General features: G+C 36.4%; 1 pseudogene; it reads left to right on the forward strand.

The window, feature by feature from the left end:
* Window positions 1-410: 410 nt before the first annotated feature.
* LOC116271878 lies at window positions 411-570 on the forward strand (annotated as a pseudogene).
* Window positions 571-10,209: the final 9,639 nt, after the last annotated feature.

The following is a 10,209-nucleotide window of genomic DNA, read 5'->3' on the forward strand; positions in this document are numbered from 1 at the left end:
AGCCTTCTATTTAATATATGATCCATATAATAGATGAGTAAATAAAGTTAAAAAATGAAACAACACACTGATGAACTGAGTTTTTATTACATTCTCTAAAGCAAACATCTCTTCTCTAGTAATTTAATCTTTTAGCCCCATTTGTAAGGTCAAATCTTTTTTGCTTAGTCTCATTTATTTTTTGATATCTTTCAAATTCTGAGAATGTGAATAGGTTGCAATGTGAAGCAAGATTTTTGCAGGAGAAGCAAGATTTTTGCAGGAGAAGCACGATTTAATGACGTTGGTGTTGTACTCGAACTATTAATGAACAAATGATACCCTGACTGAGTTAGACACATTCTAAAACCTAGAAGGAGATGATGTAGTCAACAATTCAGAACGTATGTAAATATAAAGGAATACATTTGATCGCTTCTCGGCCTTTTGGCTAAGATCAAGTGTAGGAATACGTTTGAGAATATCAATAATGTTTAATGCAACAACGAATTTTTACTGATTGCTTTCTTAACATCAGCTGTGAAGTTATTTTTATGACTTTGCAAAATTTTGTGAAAAATTACAGCAAGACTAACATTCATTTTTTTCTGTACTACAAGTGTGTTTTTAATTATGTTTTTCTATATTGTCTTATGAATCTAAAATATTTTCAACATTTGTCTTTCAGAATTTAATACAATTTATTTCAGAATTTAATACAATTACAACATTTTCATACAATATAGTATACAATTATTTTTCCTATGAAGTCCTTTAATGACCCTCTTCCTATATCACAAGTATTTAGGTACATACATATTAGGTAACTGGAACTCTTCAAATTTAAAATTCTAAGAAGTATTCATGACAAACTTTCTATGAAAGATACAGGATAAAATATTATCTTGTATATATTGATCACTTCTATATACCTTTTGTCCCACAATGGAATGTAAGCTTGTTGAGTTTCCCTATTTGGTTTTTGTATTCTACAAAAATGCCATTATATACATTTAAATATTTATTGAGTAAAATCACTAGTTAGCATAATTTAAACAGCACAGAAAAGAATTTGATGTGTAATAGATTATTTTGAGGGATTACCTGCAAAGGATAAAAGAAAGAATAGTATGCAGGGAGAAACAACAGCTTATGATACTGTTCTGTTACCAGTGAAAGGGACAGAAAGGGAAGTATTGGGTAAGAATATTAGACTGCAACACATTTCTAAGAAAGTTTCAGCTAGGCAAACAAGCACTCCCTGAGTTAACATTGCTCAATTTAGAAGTTCTGAATCCCATCCTAATGGGCTGGCACTAGTATCCACATTGGGCTTAGTTATTGGTTGAGAGCAAGCCAGGTTATACATGGCCTTGAAACGAAATTATGGTTACTCCAAAAGAAAAGCGACTGGGGCTATGAATCAGTTATGCTCCCTGTAGCAGTTTCCTGTGAAGGAGAGCTTAAATGCTAATTCTGACAGCAATAAAACAATATTAAAAACTACATATTAACAGGTGAACATTTGATCAATGAATAAGCAAAAGTCAACTCTCTATGATATATACATATATCAAAACATCACATTTATTTACCCAGTGAATAGACCCAGCAATTGTGTGTCAATTAAAAAAATAAATATGTGTAGTTTTTAAAAGTCAATTTTCTGATGACACCAAAATTCCATATACTATGGTTAGGCTTTGTGTCTCCACTCAAATCTCATCTTGAATTTTAATCCCCAGAATCTGCCAAATCCCCCAAATCCCTATTTGTCGAGGGAGAGACCTGGTGGAGATAATTAGATCATGGGGGCAGTTTCCCCCATGCTGTTCTCATGATGGTGAGTTCTCACGAGATCTGATGGTTTTATAAGTGTTTGCTAGTTCGTCCTGTGGTCATTCTCCTTCCTGATGCCTTCTGAAGGTTGTTCACTTCCCCTGTGCCTTCTATCATGATTGTAAATTTCCTGATCCCCCACCCCCAGACATGCTAAACTGTGGGTCAATTAAACTTCTTTCCTTTATATACCCAGTCTCAGATCATTCTTTATAGCAGTGTGTAAACAGACTAATACAGTAAATTGATACCACAGAAAGTGGGGTACTGCTATTAAGATACCCATAAATATGGAAGTGATATTGGAACTGGGTAACAGACAGAGGTTGAAACAGTTTGGAGGGCTCAGAAGAAGACAAAAACAAAAGTGGGAAAGTCTAAAACTTCACAGAAACTTGGAGGGCTCAGAAGACAGGAAGATATGAAAACATTTGGAACTTCATTGAGACTTGTTGAACAACTTTGACCAAAATGCTGATAGTGATATGGACAATGAATGGCCTAGGTGGCCTCAGATGGAGATGAGAGACTTGTTGGGAACTGGAATAAAGGTGACTCTTGCTATGCTTTTGCAAAGACACTGGTGGCATTTTGACCCTGCCCTAGAGATCTGTGGAACTTGGACTTGAGAAAGATAATTTAGGGTATCTGGCAGAGAAAATTTCTAAGCAGCAAAGCAATCAAGAGGTAACCTAGGTGCTCTTAAAAGCATTCAGTTTTATATATTCACAAAGAAATTGTTTGAAATTGGAACTTATGTTTAAAAGGGAATCAGAGAACAAAAGTTTGAAAAATTTGCAGTGGGATGATGTGGTAGAAAAGAAAAAACAATTTTCTGGGGAGAAATTCAAGCCAGCTGCAGGACTTTGCCTAAATAATGAGGAACAGAATGTTAATCACCAAGACAATAGGGAAAACATCAAGGCATGTCAGAGACCTTCTCAGCAGTCCCTCCTCTCACAGGCCTGAGGCCTAGGAGGTAAAAATGGTTTCATGGGCCTGGACTCTGCTGCTCTGTGCAGCCTAGGGACTTGGTTTTCTGTGTCCTACCTACTCCAGCTGCAGTCATGGCTAAAAAGAGCCAAGGTACAGTTTGGGCCATTGCTTCAGTGGGGTGCAAGCCCCAAGTCTTGGTAGTTTATGTGGTGTTGGTCCTGCCAGTACATGAAAGACAAAAATTGAGCTTTGGAAATCTACACCTAGATTTCAGAAGTTGTATGGAAATTTCTGGATATCTAGGCAGAAACCGTCAGGGTTGGAGCCCTCATGGAGAATTTCTGCTGGAACAGTGCAAAAGGGAAATGTGGGACTGGAGCCCCCACACATAGTACTCACTGGAGCACTGCCTATTGGAGCTGTGGGAAGAGGGCCACTGTTCTCCAGAACCCAGAATAGTAGATCTACTGACAGCTTTCCACCTGGAAAAGCCACAGACACTGAACACCAGCTGTGAAAGCAGCTGGGAGGGACATTGTACCCTGCAAAGCCACAGGGTTGGAGCTGCCCAAGGTCCTGAGGTGCTCATCTCTTGCATCAGCATGATCTGAATGTGAGACATGGAGTCAAAGGAGATCATTTTGGATATTTACAATTTCATGACTCCCCAGATGGATTTCAGAATCACATGGGACCTGTAGCCCCTTTGTTTTGGCTAATTCCTCCCATTTGGAACAGGAATATTTACCCAATGCTTGTACCTGCATTGTGTCTTGGAAGTAACTAATTTGCTTTTGATTTTATAGGTTCCTAGGTGGAAGGGTCTTGTCTCAGATGAGACTTTTGGACTTGAACTTTGGGGTTAATGCTGGAATGAATTAAGATTTTGGGGGACAGTTGGGAAGGCAGGATTGGTTTTGAAATGTGAAAGACACATGAGATTTGGGAGGGGCTGGGGCAGAATGAGGAGGCTTTGTGTCCCCATGAAAGTCAAATTTTGACTTCGTGTCCCCATAATCTCCAAGTATGAAGGAAGAGAATAAGTCGAGATAATTGGATCATGGGTACATTTTCCCCTATTCTATTCTCATGATAGTGAGTGAATTCTCATGAGATCTGATGGTTTTATAAGTGTTGTGCAGTTTCTCTTATGATCATTCTCCTTGCTGCCTTGTGAAGAAGGTGCCTTTCTTCCTCTTCGCCTTCTGCCATGATGGTAAATTTCCTGAGGCCTCCCCAGCCAGGCTAAAATGTAAGTCAATTAATCTTTCCTTTATAAATTACCCAGACTCAAGCAGTTCTTTACAGAAGTGTGAAAAAGGACTAAAGCACCATATTTGATAGTCCGATTTTTAAAAATTACTGTTATGTAAAACACATGTTAAGTGTTATGTGTCATCTTAACTAGACTGAGCTAAACTTTTGAGAAGTTCCTATCTTGTGTGTTTCTAATTTGGACACATTAGAAGGTTGCTGGGAGAAGATTCTTGGGAGATTTGCAGGGTAAATGGAAGGTAGCAACCATTTAATATCTCTCTCTTTCTCTCTCTCTCTCCCCTCTCAGGTGTGTGTGTGTGTCTCTCTGTGTAAGTCACACACACAGAGAGACACACACACACGTGTTTGTTGATCTGATGACTCATTTCAATGTCTTGAAGCAGTAGCCAGATCTGCAACTGCTCTACCTATTCTTGTGTTTTCCTTCAGCATTTCTGACTCCTTGGAAAGGTTCAGTTTTCTGACACAAGGCCCCTGTTTCTGCAAGATACTCTTAATACCAAAGTCAAAAGAAAGAAGAATGGCTGGCTGGTTTCAGTTTAGGGTTCCAGTTTATTTAATCATTGCTGCCTGCCTTTGATATTCCCCCTTCACATCTATCAACTGCTTACCCTGCAATTTCAAGATTATACATCATATGTGGACACAAAAAGCATTATAGAGGCTTTTTAACAACCTCCTGTTATATGAGGCTGATTTCCTGCAACAAAAATATATAATATATAGCCAAGTGGTTTTGCTCCTCTGGTTGAACAATGGCTGCCAGCTGATACAATAGGGATGTTGTTTGGGCCACAATGCTTTATTATATAACAAAATATAACTTGAAACCTGGGACAAAATAGAAGACAGAGATGATTACTTATTATGTGTTTTTCAGGAAGAAAAAGCTGATATGCCTTTAATAATTTCCTATTATATTTTAAGAATATTCTTTGTCATGTTTCATTCTTGTCTTTTGGTACCTAGCCCACATTTAGTAATAAACAATAACCCAGAAAATTCACATTTCACTGCAACATCACAATACCAAAGTCCATGACCAGATGACAGTCACACTTTGTTTAACATCTATTATACTACTATTTTGTCATTCTTCACTTTTCTTTCAAAAATATACTTGGTGGTCCTCTCCTAAAGACACACATATTCCCACTGCTGTCTATTCTTTTGTACCTTCTAAAACATATTGACAAAATATTTAAATCTGTTGAATTTAGGCAGAGAGCATTTTTTATTCTCATCTTAAGGCCATTTTATAACACAAAGTAGGAGTAAAGAAAACACATCTAATTATTTCATATGTCAAATACTTGAAGAATTACTGTGATGTTTTTCTATGAAGTGTCTTCTCAATAAAAATTCAACAAGTGACAAGTTACTTTTATTTTTAGAGATTCTTACAATTTATAACACATAACAAATGTATAAATGAATTAACTTTCATCTTCAAAATCAGCTGTTTTGACTGTTCTAGGATAATGGAGGTAGGTTTCATAAATATGTTTCCTTTGCTAGCTGACACTATGTTAAGCCATGTTGGTAGAGGGTGCTCAAGAGACACCAGAGGAGGAAGGGGATTTTTCTTCCTGATGCCACTGTGTCTCACTTTCCAGATTTCTAAGGAGTGTGCTTTTTCCAGCACTTGGCTCTTTAATCTACACAGTTTTCTCTACCTCTAGGTGCCTGCAATGCACACTTCCTACAAAACTTGGCTTATGCAAAGTGCATAGTTTCTTTCCTGCTAGTTTCCTGAAGAGCACAGCTTTCTCCAGCACCTGACTTCAGCACAGTGTATTTTCTCAAGCATCCAGCACCTGCAGATATGCCCCCATTATCTGCTTCCTTCTGATAGCAGCAGGAAGAAACACTCATCAGCCTGCAAATCTCCCTGTCATCTCTCTTGGAAGCTTTGCAGTGGAATGCCACAGATGAGGCACCTTCACACAAACAGACTCCCCAGCATTCATACAAGAGACAGCAAAGTGAGGGTTTTTTTTTTTTTTTTTAAGTTCTAGGGTACATGTGCACAACGTGCGGGTTTGTTAATATGTATACATGTGCCACACTGGTGTGCTGCACCCATCAACTCGTCAATTATATTAGGTATATCCCTCAATACTATCCCTCCCCGCTCTCCCCACCCCACAACAGGTCCTGGTGTGTGATGTTCCCCACCCCGTGTCCATGTGTTCTCATTGCTCAGTTCTCACCTATGAGTGAGAACATGCGGTGTTTGGTTTTCTGTCCTTGCGATAGTTTGCTCAGAATGATGGTTTCCAGCTTCATCCATGTTCTAGTAAAGTGAGTTTTAAGGCACATCCCCTTTCCCTGGATGAGTTTCTCTTACAACCTAGAAAAAAAATGTAGCAAGTCATAACACTGAGTCCCCTCCGTATCTTATGTGGCATCTTGTGATTTGAGGATATGACTCCTCCAAAAAGATCTCAATTCCAGTCTTGACATGGTGAAGAAGTCTCTTTCTTAGGTCCTTTTATTCCAGCCTCATGAGCAGTAGCTAATTTCTACACCTGCTTTTTCTGTGTTCTGTAATGCTCGCTTTAACTCTTATTAGCCAATTCACCATTCTCCAATCTCCTGACAATTATTCTTTATATTAAAGATTCTGAATTTAAATTACCTCATGGTTTCTCCTCACCACTTAACCTTAACAGATACAGAATTGATACCTAGATTAGTTTCAGTTCATAGATTCACAAAGATGGAAATTGGTGATTGGCTTGGTTACACCCATAAGTGCAATGTTGGCCTTTATATCCATGGAAAATGGGATGTTAGTAATCATGTCATGTAATAATATCACAATTCATGAAGTTGTCATTTGTGGTTATATGTAATAAAATACAAACTGAAGCACACGCTTCGGAAGCACAATTGGATGCTTGCACTTGATGTTTATGGTGGTAGTATGGCTACACACCATGGAATAATGGATGAATACTTTTGCATACATTTGAGTAATTATACAAATAGAATGACAAGAACTGATCCATTAACTCTCAACTCTATTCACAGTCTGAGACTAGAGAGCTTTCATGATAACCCGAAAACAACCTCTTATTTGTTGTTGTCCATAGAGCTAATATTGGTGAAAATTCAAAAGAAAAATTAATATGCATGCTACTGGTATATAATATGTAAATACACAGCCTTGCCAAATTTTCACATAAAAGCTAGGCATTTCTTTCTTAGTAATGTGATCCCGAAACTTGCAATGATGGTATATAGTTTAAAATACACATATACATATTTGTATACCGATTCATAGATTTTAGTAATTTTCTTAGTGTAAATAGTTATTTCAGAGCTGACTTCAGGACACTAACGTGAAGTCATTAAGAAGAGAATTGGAAAGAGTTATGCAATATCAGCACTCTCTGACTGGTATGAACATCTCCTGCACATCAAGGATTCCACTCCAACAATGCGTGTTAAGACTCTCCCAGGGTTGACCTCCACAGTACGGTTATCAAATATTTTGAGTAAGTACTTGCTAAATGCTGAGGTTAAATATGCATAGCCACAAGACATTTCGGGAAATAGAAGAAAATGAAGAGAAATTCTCAATATAAAGAAAGAAAAATAGTATCTATCTATCTTTGATAAAACACAAAAATTATAAATGAACTAATTGCTTGATAACTGACCAGAATTCTTAGATGTTTCAACCTGCTTTAATTTACATGTTGGCCGCAATGGTTAATATCATTTCAAGCCACAGGTCAGCCAGATATATAAATGAACACTGGCATATGTACAGACTGTTGGTATTGACATGAAATGTAGGATAATATAATTTGATGTAGAGATATAAAGATTTAGAGAGCTGAACTCACTCAATCCCCTAAAAGTATATCATAAATGATGAGATTTTTTTTTATTTCATACTCTGTTGTTTGATTTAAGCAATCCACTTCTATTTTAATTACCACCAATTTTAATAACTTACAATTCAATCTGATTTCAATCTACATAGAACTATTACATATTTTATCTTAAATTAAAAATAGTATACCCCAAACCAAATAAATCTAAAACTCCCTTTGAAAATAGAAAGAAGTGTGCATTATTCAAGAATAAAGAAAAAGTCAGGAAGCTTATGGTAAGCAAATATGTAAATATATCAATAAATAAAAAATGATGTTCATCAGATAATATAGGGGATATACAGAAGACAACAGCAATGCCACATCTTTATGCAACTCCTGCTGTGAATAAATACAAATCATCCAACAGTCATAAAATCAAACATGTACTTTAATCATCCTTTACAAGAATATTTGTGCACTTCCAAGAAAGAAAGATATTCTGGAAACATACAAACTAATACCTGCAAATTAATGTTGTATAGAGTCCTGATCTCTCTCTCTGTCACAAGATTATAAAAGCTTGATTAAATAACAAATAAGGAGTTTTGCAGGGGGTGAATTTAATCTGAGAACGCAAGAGAGAGCACTGTCTCTTCCGAGTATATCTTTACCTCAAATAATTTCAAATTTCCTCAAATAATTGTGTTGCATTGGCATATTTTAATGTACTAGAAGAGCTCCAAATTGAGTGTGCTAGGGAGTTTTAGGAAAAAAAAATCAGAAACACACGCAACAAAGGGAATTGTGAATGGAAAGCAAAGCACGACCTTTCACTGTGGCTGGTATGTCCCCTAATGCTGCACTTTGGATGGCATTCTTCAGGGCCATTTCAAGTGCTCCATTTAAAGCAGAACGGTTCTAAATCACTGGCACATAAAGTTTCTTCTAAAAGTGAATTTTCTGGTCACTAAACAGGCAACCTTTAAGACCAGACTAAGCAGGTTGTTTTCTTCAATATGCAGCACACATTGAAAATGTGAAATATGAGGAAGGCAAAGCTAGGGTTTATTTACTCTTGGAAAAGAAAAGGAGAATTCACAGTAGAATTCATATTATTCTTATTATTCTATTTTCTTTTTAATATCTATGTTTCAAATACAGAAACCGTCATTTTATTCCTAAAATCACCTTCTCTGATCTTTTTTCTCTATTCCATTGCAGGGCTTTTTTAAGACAAAAAAAATATTTCTTTAAACACAACTTAAAAATTCATGCAAAAGTGTGCACTAAGTTCTCAAGCCACCTCTCTCTTTCCACATCTGCTCCCTCTCACTATGAGAATGTTGTACTTGTGGTTACTTCTGCATTTCTTACCTTCCTTCTTCTTCAAGGTAAGAAGAAGTTATTGTAGGGCTTTCTAATTTTTTTTTTTTTTTTTTTTTTTTTTGCTCTTGAACACTCATCATGGGCACATACCTTAGTTCTGTCTGTTTATTTTTATCTGATCTTTGGGTTTTACTGAATGTGTTTTCAGATATATTTAAGAAAAGAAAAATATTAATTTGTCAACTAATTGATTTGAGTAACTGTAAGCAAGATTGATGTCTGTGACCTGCTTAAATAATGATAAAGAGAGGCATAACCTGGAAGTCACCTTAGAGTTTAGAGTCTAGTGAAAAAGATTAATACTGCTCGTATAGCTATTCAAGTTAATGTAACATTGCAAAATTAGCAAGTGCCATGAATAAGAGATAATTGGCATGATATAAGCATCTGTTAGGGTATTGATGCATTCAGGGAGGACAAGAAAGTTATCCCTTTGGAACTGGGTTAGTGGCCTTGGGTGTGGATATGAATATGTTAACTTGAAGAAGAAGGAAGGTAAGAAATGCAGAAGTAACCACAAGTACAACATTTTCATAGTGAGAGGGAGCGGGAGTGGAAACAGAGAGAAGGATTGAGAACTTAGTGCACACTTTTGCATAAGTTTTTAAATTGTGTTTAAATAAATATTTTTTGTCTTAAAAGAAAATGGGATACCATGGAGATCTTTTAATAAGTAAATACCAAATGATCATATGTTTGCTTCAAAATTATTTATCTAGCTGCAGTGAGGATGAAAAATTTAAAGAAGGGGAGAACTAATACCATTTCATCACTTAGAAATGGCCACGTAGTCTCAGAAAAAGAGTATGTTTGCATGGAACTCATTAGGTTATGGAGATGGAGGGATATGTATGGATTTGAATAATTCCTTTCTTGTGTAACCACAGTATTAACATTTTGTTGATGTGCAGTTAAAATGTATCTACTTGTTTATTATCTGTCTACTTTGACATGTGGATAT

The sequence above is a fragment of the Papio anubis genome, chromosome 1 (genome assembly GCF_008728515.1).
Source record: "Papio anubis isolate 15944 chromosome 1, Panubis1.0, whole genome shotgun sequence".
NCBI lineage: Eukaryota > Metazoa > Chordata > Mammalia > Primates > Cercopithecidae > Papio > Papio anubis.